The sequence below is a fragment of the Platichthys flesus genome, chromosome 15 (genome assembly GCF_949316205.1).
Source record: "Platichthys flesus chromosome 15, fPlaFle2.1, whole genome shotgun sequence".
Taxonomy (NCBI): domain Eukaryota; kingdom Metazoa; phylum Chordata; class Actinopteri; order Pleuronectiformes; family Pleuronectidae; genus Platichthys; species Platichthys flesus.
In genome coordinates, this window is record NC_084959.1 from 24,299,608 (window position 1) to 24,313,504 (window position 13,897).

A 13,897-nucleotide genomic window follows, 5' to 3' on the forward strand; every position below is an offset into this window, starting at 1 on the left:
AGTATAAGCAAATGTGTTTTACAATTGGTTTACATTCAAGTGTGAGGCTGTCCCATCACATGGATTTATGACATATATATTGTTTGTATGAGCTGTCCCTCAGTGAAGTACTTGCACTTCTTGAAAAGCTCTATATAAATAAGATGTATTATTGTTTATACATTGCTTTATACATGTTTTCCTAAAAGTCACTGTAGATACAGAAACAACAGTATGGTTCAGGTGACAGTGAGTTGAATGTGAAGGTCATTTCAATGAGCTCAAGAGAAACCTAATGTGACGATATAGTTGATTTCTGATAGGTAACCCCTGCCTCATTCATTGTAGTATTAATGTGTTTGAATAAGTCAGGCTGCTGATTACCAGCTACTGATTTGAGTCAAACATATATTGTTATCCTCTGTGTTCATTTCTTTAATGTTAAGAATGTTTCTCATAAGACCTTATCAGATGCATTGTGAAACATCTGGGTCACCTAAATTTTGTGTAAACAAGAGTGAACTCTTGACTAATGACGGTATGTATTTTGCACTGATACACAAACTTGATGTTACACATCTTAAACAATATGATATGGGTTGTCCCTAGACAACCAGACCTGTGTGCTTTCCTGTGACTATAAATGACTGGAACCTCAGATAAAGAAATTTATTTTCTGACTTCAATTACTGAGGCATTCTCTACAGAATGTTATGTGCCCATTCTACTTCAGATCCATCGAATCATTGTGTGTTTAGGTTGCTTAAAGCAGAGCATTCACTGCTTTAATGTAATGTTATCTGACAATATCATGGTGTAGAAGTGCAAGGAAATACCAATATGTTATGATAAATGTCATTTATTGTTCAAAAACATTACATTAAGGCATCTGCTGGAAATGTTATGATCAACAATTCTCATGCAAATAAGACTTTAAAAACGCCACAAATAGTGTTTTGGAGAGGGGGGTTTCAGAGGGAGGGAGCAGCTCTGGAGAAAGGTCTGTCACTCCAGGTCTGCTGCTTGGTGTGATGGAGACATGAGGTTAGCATCAGGAGCGGAGGCTGCAGGAGGGACCGTGGAGCTGAGGCACACCTGTACTGCTTCTCTTGAGAAGAACTGAAGGACACACAAACAAACCATAGTGTTAAATTATGAAGATGGTTTCCTCCGATTTTTTTTTTTTAAACATAAACGTCAGACTGGCCGCTAAATCTGAAAATGCTGAAGCTAACAGCTACCCAACAGCAAGCTAATGCCTTCCTAAGGCTGCCAGGGAGTAGCAAGAGTAGCCTTGTAGCAAGAGAGTGTAGCTAATCACAGCCCTCACAGTTCTTCATCAGTGGAGAAGTACCTCGCCATGTTTTCATCTTCAGAGGAGTCATCCAAAGACTGTGCTGCTGTTCCGGAATATGTCAGGCCCGCTGCACCCTGCTGGGCTTGAACTCTGAGCACGCAGAGTAGGCCCTCACGTCCCGTCTCAGTACATGCATCAGTCCTTCCTGAGAATATATGATAAAAAACAAAACGTCTCAATAGTGCGTTTGAGACGTTTGAGACGTTCCAGGGAAGCATGATTGATGTATACATTCACACGTACAGGGCTTTCTTTTCTACAGAAATATTTTCCCTGAGTTGATGTCTCTGCTTATGCCATCTAGTATGTGAAACCAAAGATATCTTGGCATAACTGTATGTTTTCGGATTGTCTAACTGTGTATTTGTGTTAAAGTCAAAAGGTCAAGGCCACAGTGACCTCATCTTATGGTTTCAGTTGTCAAGAGACACAGTGTCATTTATACGAGAGAAAATATGAATTACCGCACAACGCAGTGCGGTAATTCTAGTGTAGTTTTTTTTTAATAAATGGGTTATCTTTTTTTACAATCTACAAAAAGTTATCTATACATTTGGTCACAGAATGTTGCACAAATAAATTGCCATTAAAGTTGGCATCTTGCTGTCTCGCAAGTCTGACGATGCATCTGAAGCGTCCATCAAGGGCGTTCTGCAGGTAATTTGGATTGTTTGTTTCTTGTGAAGAGGAGAATAACATGAATTCATACCAATATCAGTTTACAATCAAACCTTTTTGTGTTAACCTTGTGTAAACAGAGTCAAAGGACATTGTACAACGATGACACACATTTTCCACAGTACCTGTCATTCACTACTGAACTTCTGACACCCATTACTGGACTGTGTCTTCCTGTAGAGTGGCGATGTTCTCAACGTTCTTTTCACAGTCTGTCAAAACAAAATTAGAGTTACAAATGTTAATGCCCCACAACCCATTGCCGATACGGTTGTATTTGCACACCACATCGGACCAAAACAAAACTGCAGTCTGTGAAACAAGCAGTTTTGGTAGATATAAGGGAAATGCTAATATTTCTACATGATACATATTCAGTCCCTTAAGCAAAATAACAATGATGGCAGGCCGCAACCTTGATGCCTTTGTCTACTTTGCTTACAGACTAGTTTGCGGAGTCTCGTGCTGCCGCCCCGTGACCGATACATCATCGCTCTTTTCTGAAACTAATGAAGGCAAATTCACACATGTAGACAGAAATAATCAGAATAAATTAAAAGGTGTAAAGATTGCTAACATTATGTTTGATGGGGGTCATCATTATACATAACAGAGGAAAACTTTGAACATGTATTCCTTAAATTGACTTGCCTTCCTGTGGAAAAAGTTGTTTTCCCAGTTAAACAATCACAGCAGGGAAGCATGATTGATCAAAATTCTTTCAGTGTGATATTAACTTGTATGTCAGCAAGCGTACTTTGGGGATTTTATAAAAATGTATATTTGGCATATTATATAAAATGGTGTTTCTGGTATGTAACTTAAAAGTACCTCTTTAATGGTAGGATAATTTCTCTCCCGCATCTTCCTCGTGGTACGTGGATGATGGTAGTGGGCTCAACCCGGCTTCTCTTTCTCTCCAGGCTGCCCTTCCTGCTCTTCATCAAGCAAAACAAAGTGTTCGGTCCAAGTTATTGACGTTAATGAAACTCCTGTACCTTCACTTGGATCGTCCTTGATTAAAAAACAGAACATAGGAATTGTTTTATAAAATGAATTGCAACTCCATAACATGGAAACATTATTGTCATATTGCATACTATACATTAAACCAAATTGATCTGATATTTTGGAGTAATGGTAGAGAAATACACTCCTTATTAATCTAAAGCATTCATATATCAAATTCATGTTTATATTTATATTGTAGCGTCCCTCAATGATGAGCTAAGCGTCTTGAACTGGTTTCAACAACCATGTATTCACCTCCCAGGTAGCACAGGCTACGGTGGGCCGTAGCATGTGGCTAACAATGGCGTATTAGCTGAAGATTAGCATTGTGTGTATCAACGGACTCCGCAACCGCTGTCTCAGCACTCGGACTGTAAACCTAGATCGTAACGATCTTTAAAAACAATAAACTACTCACCTGACAGAAGGAAGATGACATCGTTTGTCTTCCCAGCGCTCGGTGGTTACTACGCAGCCCCGAGTTAAAGAACCGGATGTTTACTAAAAGCCACACGCCAGTTCCGCTCGCCTGGTCCGTCCGTGGCGCAGTCGGTCCCCCTTCGGGATGAACGGTCTCGCAGGATCCTTCGCATTAGAGGTGTAATCTAGCCTCAAATATTAATATTATATAACGTGAATAACATTCACGATCACTGAGGGACACCACGCAGGGACGGTGATTTTAACAGCACGCTGCGCCGTGCTGGCATGGCAGCGTCATAGCAACCCTCATAGCAACGATAAAAACATTCGCGATAACTATTAAAATATTTATCATAAGCACGAACTGGCTGAAGACTGTGGAAGCAAAGAGCACATTTCTCGCTAGAAATGGTGTCAGAATGTATTTTTATGCCCAAACTAAGTTACAAAACTATATTTTTATCTGAGAGAACAAGGAATATCCGCCATGTTTTCCTCTCCGCAGACGGGAGCTTGTGAGTCACGTGACGTGAGAACACGCCAATGCAAAACAATGGGCTGACAAAATGTTACCATCTCACACTCTGAGAGGCCAGATTGTGAGATGGTAACGTCGTTCCAAGTGGACCAACGTTGCCACTGAACGTTTTCTGATGAGACTGGGTTGAAAATGATGATATTCAAAATGATGACCTTTTCAGTTGTAGTCTGGGAATACAGTAAAACGCCAGTACCTTTGCATGGTTCTCAGCCAACGGACCACAGTTCTTTTTTACGAGGAGCAGCAGATCTGTAGAGTCGACTGGCCTCTCCATGACCAGAAGAACCTCTTGTTTCAGGTCGTACCAGTCCAGTAATGACACGGCTGCAGATCTTCCCACAGTCACTGGTTCGCCTGCAGCTCTCTGCATGAGCAGCACCTCCTTGGGAATCAAACGTGATCTCCCATTTATCATCAAAAGGAAAAATATTCGTTTGTAGCTCTTCAACAACAAGGAAACAACAAAAGCATAAAAGTCACAGAATGATTTCAACAGTTGGTGCTGAGACAACAGATCACTCACCACTCTTTGACGGGGAACAGACGATTTGGGGATGTGTTTTATCGCCACCTACAGGAAAGATCACAAACACTTTGGTTAGTCCAAGGGATGAAGTCAGATTGTGTATGTGAGATGTGAGAATATTATATTAAATTATTTGTAATCACATCATATCATGTACTTACTAGTAAATCATCAGACCTTCTGATGCCAGCGTAAACTGTGCCAAAGCCTCCTTTACCAAGTCGTTCACGCTCCACGTACTTGGCCTCAAAGTCAGCTGCACCAATGAACACAGACACAGACACATGGTTTAATATAATTGTGATTCTAATGTAACATTTTTTTTCCATGACTGACATTTTGATATAGTAACCCATCATCCAATTTTTCATATTTGTAAGGCTTTCAACGACCACATTTTAACATATGGAGTGTTTTCAGATGTTGTGGAAACAACTCAGTGGAGAGAAATTATCAGATAGATTCATGAAAACTTAGTAAAATCCAACTGCCTGACAGGTGGCTGAAAGATAAATATTTGCCTGAATCATTTAATTTACATCTCATATCTAGTCTGTTTAATCTGTGTAATCAATATTTACATGTAATCCTCAGGAAGACGGTCAATAATTAAATTCCTCAAAATGTAGAATTATTCATTTAAGTTGGACAAGAACGTTTTTAAAACAACCTTAACAACATCACTAAAAGAAAAACTGAAATTCCTCCGAACTTGAGTCAACACCAATCCCCATTTTAACATGATCATATTGCTTCCATGCAAACATCAACAAAATTTATTAAAAAGAAAAGTCACCTCTGCTGGTGTGGCCTGACAACACCGTGCTCTTTTCAGTGGAGCTGTTGACTTTGGACACAGACTCTAAGGTTGATAGATCAGAGTTAGTGCTGGCATCAGGGCCCTCATCATCCCTCTGCTTCTGCAGTGGAGGTTCATTTTCAGTTGTGGCCTTCTGCTTGGTGATCCTCCTCTTGGCCTTAATCACAGGCTGATTACTCGCCAAGATGGGGCCGGGTGACTGCGGGGGGACAAACCTCTCTGCAAAAGAGGCAAGAAAACAGTGAGCATCAACCTGTTGACTGCATATAGTCGTGTTTGAATCGTATGACCACATAAGGTGGATGACATTGGATGACTCTGCAAAATTCTGTATCACAATCAACATTGTTTTGTAATTTTAAACAACAACATTTTAAAACTAAGTTCTTATTCCTTTAAGCTGGAAAAGCCAGTGTTTAAAACACCGTGAAAAACATCATGAGAGAAAACTGAAATACCTCTGAGCTGGAGTCAAAACAATCTCCATTTTAACGTGATCATATTGCTTCCATGCAAACAGCAGCACATTTTCTTTAAAAGTAAGTCACCTGTGCTGGTGTGGCCTGAGTCGGGCAGGCATCAGGGACCTTTCGACCCCTCTTCCGTTGGAGCTTATTTTCCGTGGTGGCCTTCCTTTTGCGGTTCTTAGTCACAGACTGATAACTCACCAAGATGGCGATGGGTGACTGCGGGGGGCCAATCCTCTCTGCAAAAGAGGCAAGAAAACAGTGAGCATCAACCTGTTGACTGCATGTAGTGAGGTTTGAATCCTATGACCACATAAGGTGGATAACATTGGATGACTCTGTATCACAATTAACATTGTTTTATAATTTTAAACAACAACATTTTAAAACTAAGGTCTTACATTATGTGAACATGGCAACTGCTGTTTGGTTAAGGTTAGTGAAAGTACTGTTTACTATTCACAATGACTGTGGCTATTATCCTCCACAGTGAACGAGTAAAGACATATTATCAAGAGCCTGCAAATGAAATCCAGGAGATCAAGTCTGTTGATCATTTATAATCTTGAAATCATGTTTTAATCAAGTGAAAATAAAGTGACAGTGGAGCACGAATGATATCCACTTTTTCCTATAAAAGTGACTGTGTAGCAAGATTTGTCCTGAAACAAGTGTCTTTATCACGGCACAAGAATGAATGAGGCACGTTACTGCACTAAAGTAATCCTAAATTTAAAGAAATACTTGAAATAAAATGATTTATGCTGGAAGTAGGTTGACATATTACGAACGTCTTGTGAGACCTCAAACTTATTGACGGAAAAATAAGCTGAAGTCAAGAATTAGTCTGATACCCAAGTGCCAATAAAACTAAACATCATGTTGTATTCATACTTAAAGATTAGTGGTTGGTGTCAATATATGTATCTAATCCTACGAAAGAAAGTCAATAATTATGTCTCTCAAATGTAGAATTATTATTTAAGCTGGACACGCCAGTTTTTAGAACAAAGTAAAAAACATCACGAGAGAAAACTGAAATACCTCTGAGCTGGAGTCAACACAATCTCAGTTGTGGCCTTCTGCTTGGTGATCCTCCTCTTGGCCTTAATCACAGGCTGATTACTCGCCAAGATGGGGCCGGGTGACTGCGGGGGGACAAACCTCTCTGCAAAAGAGGCAAGAAAACAGTGAGCATCAACCTGTTGACTATATATAGTCATGTTTGAATCGTATGACCACATAAGGTGGATGACATTGGATGACTCTGCAAAATTCTGTATCACAATCAACATTGTTTTGTAATTTTAAACAACAACATTTTAAAACTAAGTTCTTATTCCTTTAAGCTGGAAAAGCCAGTGTTTAAAACACCGTGAAAAACATCATGAGAGAAAACTGAAATACCTCTGAGCTGGAGTCAAAACAATCTCCATTTTAACGTGATCATATTGCTTCCATGCAAACAGCAGCATGTTTTCTTTAAATATAAGTCACCTGCGCTGGTGTGGCCTGAGTCGGTGCAGGCATCAGGGACCTTTCGACCCCTCTTCCGTTGGGGCTTACTTTCCTTGGTGGCCTTCCTTTTGCGGGCCTTAGTCACAGACTGATAACTCGCCAAGATGGCGATGGGAGAGATTGGGGTTCCAAACATATCTACGAATGAGAAAAGACCTGTTGACTGCATACAGTGAGGTTTGAATCCTATGACCACATAGGGTGGATGACATTGGATGACTCTGCAAAATTCTATATCACAATTAACATTGTTTTGTAATTTTAAACAACAAAATTTTAAATCTTAATTGTTAAATTATGTGAACATGGCAACTACTGTTTGGTTAAGGGAATTTACAGTTGGGTAAATTACCTGAATATAGGTCGGTCAAGAGCCTGTAGCAAACTGGTTTGGTGTGAGTAGAGGTCTAGCAAGGAGAGAGAACCAGTGATCACAAAGTGTGGCAAGAGGAAATATAACTGCATAACAACGACACAGTGATACATAAGTGATGGAGGCAGATGCTTGAAAACACAGAACAACATAGGAAAAGGACTTTTGTATCATAGCTCCTCACTCAGGAGCGAAAATCTGCCTTTAAACTTAAAGAGAGGAGTATTGATCAAATCATGAATAAAAGTGCATAGCAGTGACACAGTGATCCATAAGTAATGGAGGCAGATGCTTGAAAATACAGAACAATATAGGAAAATTACTTTTATAACATAGCTCCACACTCAGTAGCAAAAATCTCCCTTTAAATGTAAAGAGTAATGACCAAAACTGCCTATAAACTTTAAAAAAAATCTGATGTGAAATTTATCATGATAATTCTTGATATATCAACCAGCCCTTGGACAATGTTTAGAATTCAAAATTGTCTTGCTCTCTTGATTGGAAGGAACCAATCAATATTAAGTGTAAACATATACATATGTTCCCTAAATAAGGTATTAAAATGCACATGGCCTGCAATTACAGCTGGACAATTCAATGTTGATGAGCTGTTAATCATTTCATTTAAATACCTTAGCTATGATATATAACAAAGACACTACCAGCAAAATTCCATGAAAGTGTCACTGTGTTATCATAGTGGGAACAGAGCCTGTTCTAACCTGCTTCCTTCATGAGCAAAACAAACACAACAAGTTTATTAAAAACATCAATAAATACAAACAAAAATGAAATCAGTTCATAGCTAAATTGAGACAATAATAAATAGACCAAACAATACAAAAATCTTAACTTCTTGTCATAGAATCTTAAATTCATAATAAAAAAAATTATAATTGACATCTTATGACCATTTTAATCACGACTGGTCCACTGGAGGCTTGAATTAAACAGGGCAGCTCTTTCAGCTTAAACTTGTGTGGTGTTCGTGTTTTGGTCACTCAGCCTGGTCTGATGGACCCACCACATTATTCGGTCTTTCAATCAATGCAGCTACATCAATATATGTAAAAATACTTAACAGATGTTAACTTTATCCCAATTACAAGCAATATAAATAGTATATATGGTTAATATTTGTCATTTACCCCTGTTAAATCACATTTATGAATAAAAGTGCTTTATGTTTTTTGTGATAAAATAAAATTATACAAAGAAACATCAATTACAACAAGATATGATTGGAAAAAACGAATATGAATCAAGGTTTTTCATCAGTATTGAGGGATATTTCTTGAACTTTATTAGAAATGAAACACACTCATGTCAGTCTACATGAGAAATTAAAGAGGAGAGAAAATCTTTGGAAGACAATGAAGGGGAAGAGTTTAGAGAATATGAAGATCCTGTTTCTATCAATTCCGAGTCTGACAGTGAGTTTGAAGAAGACGATGAGATTGACCATCAGCCAGCTACATAAAAAGTTCATCTGCAGCCAGTCCCAAATCCAGGCCAGACCATCAGCAGCCAACATATGGATGACAAAAAATGATGAAATCGCATGGCTACCAATGTAATAACGTGCAACCAGGGCCGACACGGATGGCAGTAATCATGTGCAGGACATCAAGCCTTCTTACAAACTTTTCATTACGTAAATCATTCTGCACTTATGTGGAGGAACAGCATGTTTTCGTAGAAAGCTGGAATGAGATGGACCAAACCCATTTATTTGCATACTTTGGGGTTATTATCCGTGCTGGAGTTTGCAAATCCAAGGGGGAATCCACAAAATCCTTGTGAGATGCAGAAACTGGCAGAGAACTTTTACATGTGCAGGAATGTGGGAGCAGAGATGCTTGAAATGAACAATTTAACACTTAACGTAGTCCTGGGTCCAGTGGACCCGCACACCACATATGTAATATAAATGTGAAGGGGGGATGTACAGTGAACAGTCACTGAAAATATGCCATTGTATATGTTCATCACAAAAAATGAACCAAGGCAAATGAGTCTCAGGTTGAAAAAAATATTTATTGCATCATTTTTTCTTTTAGTAAACATTGAAAACGGGTCCCACAGACCCGAACACCATACAAGGGTTGAGTAACACACTGTGCTGGTCAAAGTTGAAACACTAATGAGTTCATGTTTGAAGATCAAATCCATCATTCTACCACGTTTTCAAGTCATGGCCCAATCAGTCCACACTGAGAGAGATTCCTCCTGACAAAGAGCACATGGGTCTGTTGCTGTTTATCCTGTTGCCTGATGGTGAGTTAATATATTAAAATGTCAGTCCTCGAAGAAAAAAAACTAAATATTAAGTTAGAGATAGTGATGCCATCTTTTTTTCACATCTATATTAAACCATGTGTCTGTGTCTGTGTTCATTGGAGCTCAAACAAATACTTATCTTTCAGCTCCCTGTCAGGTGGATGGATTTTACTTCGTGAAGCTATATGAGGATTTCTCGCCACTGAGCTATTTCCACGACATCTGAAAAGACTACATATGTTGAAATGTGGTGGTTGAAAGCCTTAGAAATATGAAAAGGTGGATGATGAGTTAATATATCAAACTGTCAGTCCTGGAAAAAATATTTTTTTTAAGTTAGAGGTAGTGATGCTTCTTTTTTTTCCCCCAAACTATATTAAACCATGTGTCTTTGTCTGTGTTCATTGGTGCAGTTGACTATGAGGTCAAGTACCTGGAGCTTGAAATACTTGGTAAAGGGCGCTTTGGCTCAGTTTATGCCGGCCATAGGAGGTCTGATGATTTACTAGTAAGTACATAATCTTATGTGATAAAATTATTTAATATAATATTCTCACATCACACATATGTGCTCTGACTTCATCCCTGGAACTAACCAAAGTGCTCCTGATCTGTCATGTAGGTGGCGATAAAACACATCCCCTAATCGTCTGTTCCGCCTCAAAGAGTGGTGAGTGATCTGTTGTCTCAGCACCAACTGTTGAAATTAATTGTGTGACTTTTATGCTTTTGTTGTTTCCTTGTTGTTGATGATATACACACACATATTTTTCCTTTAGATGTTAAATGGGAGGCCACACAGTATTCCCAAGGAGGTGCTGCTCATGCAGAAAGCTGCAGGCGAACCAATGACTGTGGGTTAATGGACTGTGGGTTAATGGACTGGACCAAGTGTTTATACTGGTCATGGAGAGGTCTATGGAACTGCTGTGCTTCATAAAGGAGAACTGTGGTCCGATGGCCGAGGCTGTTGCAAAGGTACTGTTGTTTTATTCTTTGTGTGAGCTGTTTCTCAGACTACAACTGAAAAGGTCGTCATTTTAAATATCATCCCTTTCAGTGTTGTATGCAAGATGTATGTTTATAAATAGCAGTGGCGTGGCCACCCTCTACCTTGCAGATGTTTGAATTAAAAACATAAATATATGCACCTGTGTAATATTTGAATAGCTTAGTAATGAATGCAAAATAACAGGGTAGCTATGTTTATATATGGCACTAGGCCCAGTTTAATATAAAACACAATTGTATACAATATATATAGTAGGGGTTCCTACTCCATCTCACCAGTTTCGGGGTCCTTGGCCTGAAACACGTTGAAGACCCCTGCTCCAAAGTATTTGGCCCCTGAATTGAGACACAGCTTTAACTCATGTACATACTTACTGTGACTCAAGGGACACTGATACTGATGGAGGATCATCTGGACTCTCCTACGAGTGATCACAGTTTGTTTTCTTTCACTTTGTAAGAAAACACACTAGATTACTAGTTGGTTCTATTACATGCAGTCAAACAGCTCATTCATTTTTTTCTATCACATCTTCATTGCAGCACGCTGTCTGAAACTCTGGGCTATTGCGTTCATTTAAATGGGCTCACTCTGATATTATCCAGCTGTTGGCTTGTCGTTATTCACATAAAGCCCTGGCAGTCTGTTGCTTTATTTAGTTCTTCAGGGTGATCTCACAAAGGAACTCCATGTTGGTCTCTATTAGGTCCCTGAAGGCTAAAGATCAGAGAGAGACAGAGATAATGAGAGAGAGATACAAATAATACATGGGGGGGTCAAAGGTAGATAGACAGAGAGGAGGATTTTAATTTCAGTACATTTCAATACAGACCTAGTTTGAAACAAAAAATACAGACTAAATGCAGTAATAAATGGTTAAGCTATATTCATACTACTCTGGCATTTGTTTTGAGATTTCATTTCATCCCAGTCTCCTCTCCTTCCCCTATCATTACCTGAGCTGCTCCTGTAAAAGTCCTGAAAAGAGAGTAGTTATATGAAAATGCACAGAGACAATCCTCTGCTGCTCATACCTGTTGTCACTTTGGAGAAAGTGTTATGTGCCCTGGAACAACGCTCTACTCCCTCTGCTGGCACACTCTGGTAACTACAACTCATAGTGCCGTTAGTCTTAGTCTGAAATTTTACACAAAATGCAAGATCAGATGGAACTGACTCTGAATCCTGACAACTGTAACATATACTGCTTTAAAATGCTCAAATATCAGAATGTGAATAATACAGATTAAAGGCCCACAAAACGTTGTTCTACTGCTTGATTTGACTTTCTGATAATTAAACTTATTCCACACACTTTCCACCAAGCACCCGCAGACTCGGTCCATGCCCATTGTTACACCTGCCGAGGTGTATTGCTGAAGAATGGCAAGTGTCATTGTGCCACAGTCCGGCGGGAAAGCGGTAAAACATGTTGTGAGCATTTGGGGATTTCTTTCACCTGCATTAGCATAGACGATACCAAACGTTTATCAATTTAGTAACCTCAAGCTATAGCATTGGTTTATCTAAGATCTCAACCATGTTGCATTTTTGTCGCGTCTATTTACAATGACGATTAATGAGGACGTACCGGGTTCTCGTAACAACTGCTGATGATGGTGAAGTTTCTCCCGACGGCTCCTTGAAGTTCTGCCCCACAAGTTGTTGGAGATTTCGACCACTAACCATTGCAGCTCTGTTTGAAGGGGAACTTGTTTCAGGCCTGACACTGTTCAGCTAAATCCAATACAATTGTAGTAACTGGCCATTTAAGACATCATTAATGTCATGTTTTAATCCTAAATATCCACTACCGGAGGGAGCGATGTTAGCAGAATTATCAATGCTAATGCCAACCCCACAGGTAGCCTGGATGCCAGACGAACTTAGCCCCGCCCACAACATTTGAGGTCGGGAAGTTCGGTCTGGCATTGCTCCGTTGGGGAGAAACTATGGCCGAACAGAGCTGTTCAGACCAATCAAATTGTCAGGGCGGGCTTTATATGATGATGGACGGATGATCAACAGTGACGTAATCAACAACATCACCAAAGAGCGCTTGGGTTGAATTCGTTTTCATCTAATATACCTGCCGCTGAAGAGCTGAGATGTGTAGATGCTGCCATTGAGTCTGTTTTAGAAGACATCGACAGCGCATTCATTTTGAAAGAGGAACTGAGAAATGCGATCAAAGGCATTTGTAGATCGAATCCTGACTGCCCGGAATCCTGACTGCTGAACAAGAAGTGGAGGGACAAGCTAGGCTCCGATGTTTGTCAAGCCAACGTAATAGCTATCGTCGTGGATGAAGTTCATCTAACTGACAAATGGTAAGAGAAAGTCTTGACTGTCTGACTTAGTAAATAACTCACAATGTCGTGATATGAATCAAATGTTGTAAACATAGTATCATAGGTGTAAATGTAAGGCCTGAGCTTGTGTGTTAGAATATAAACGACAAGATGGTGTAAATGATGCAGTGTCGAGTTGAGTTTGAATGTCGGGGCTCGACACTTGGATAACACCACATGAGCAGGATGGATGCTTGTTATGTAAAACTGATTGGTCCTATTAATTACGGTCCTGTGACAGGCCACAGACACCACCTTTTATATTTTTTAGACAACTATATTTATTGGTCATGGACATGAAAAGGATTTCAAAAAGTGATATAAAAAGTGCTTACGAAGCAAATTGCAAACTTTATTTTCAACAGGGAGGAAACCTTTAACAGAACTACATTCAGTGTAGGATACCATCTGTCTCGACCAAGTGAGAGGCCAGGCCAGGCCATCAGCAGCCAACATATGGATTTAAAAAAATGATGAAATCGCATGGCTACCAATGTAATAACGTGCAACCAGGTCCGACACGGATGGCAGTAATCATGTGCAGGACATCAAGCCTTC

The 13,897-nt window shown here is 39.5% G+C and overlaps 1 long non-coding RNA gene across 1 annotated transcript; it reads left to right on the plus strand.

Annotated features, from left to right (window-relative positions):
* Window positions 1-10,438: 10,438 nt before the first annotated feature.
* LOC133969379 (uncharacterized) lies at window positions 10,439-10,846 on the plus strand. The gene is made up of 3 exons (XR_009924201.1): window positions 10,439-10,484; window positions 10,599-10,646; window positions 10,756-10,846. It is a non-coding gene; the product is annotated as an uncharacterized LOC133969379 (long non-coding RNA).
* Window positions 10,847-13,897: the final 3,051 nt, after the last annotated feature.